The sequence below is a fragment of the Penaeus monodon genome, chromosome 22 (genome assembly GCF_015228065.2).
Source record: "Penaeus monodon isolate SGIC_2016 chromosome 22, NSTDA_Pmon_1, whole genome shotgun sequence".
NCBI classification, from domain to species: Eukaryota; Metazoa; Arthropoda; class Malacostraca; order Decapoda; family Penaeidae; genus Penaeus; species Penaeus monodon.
Window position 1 is genome coordinate 17,642,875 of NC_051407.1, and position 220 is coordinate 17,643,094.

Here is a 220-nt window from a genome sequence, read left to right on the forward strand (position 1 = left end):
ACGTCATGGATAGTCATGAATAGGTCATGGATAACCCAGTATCCAGTTTGAAAGTCCACCATAACCCATTTTCTTCCATTACTGTTAGTTATTCGTACAGTTAAGTGTTTTTTATGAAATATATTAATTGTATTTGTAATAATACAGTTAATGTTTTTGGGAAGTAATATAAGTAAAATAACCAAAGGTTATTTTAAAAAAATTGACTTGTATTCTAAAC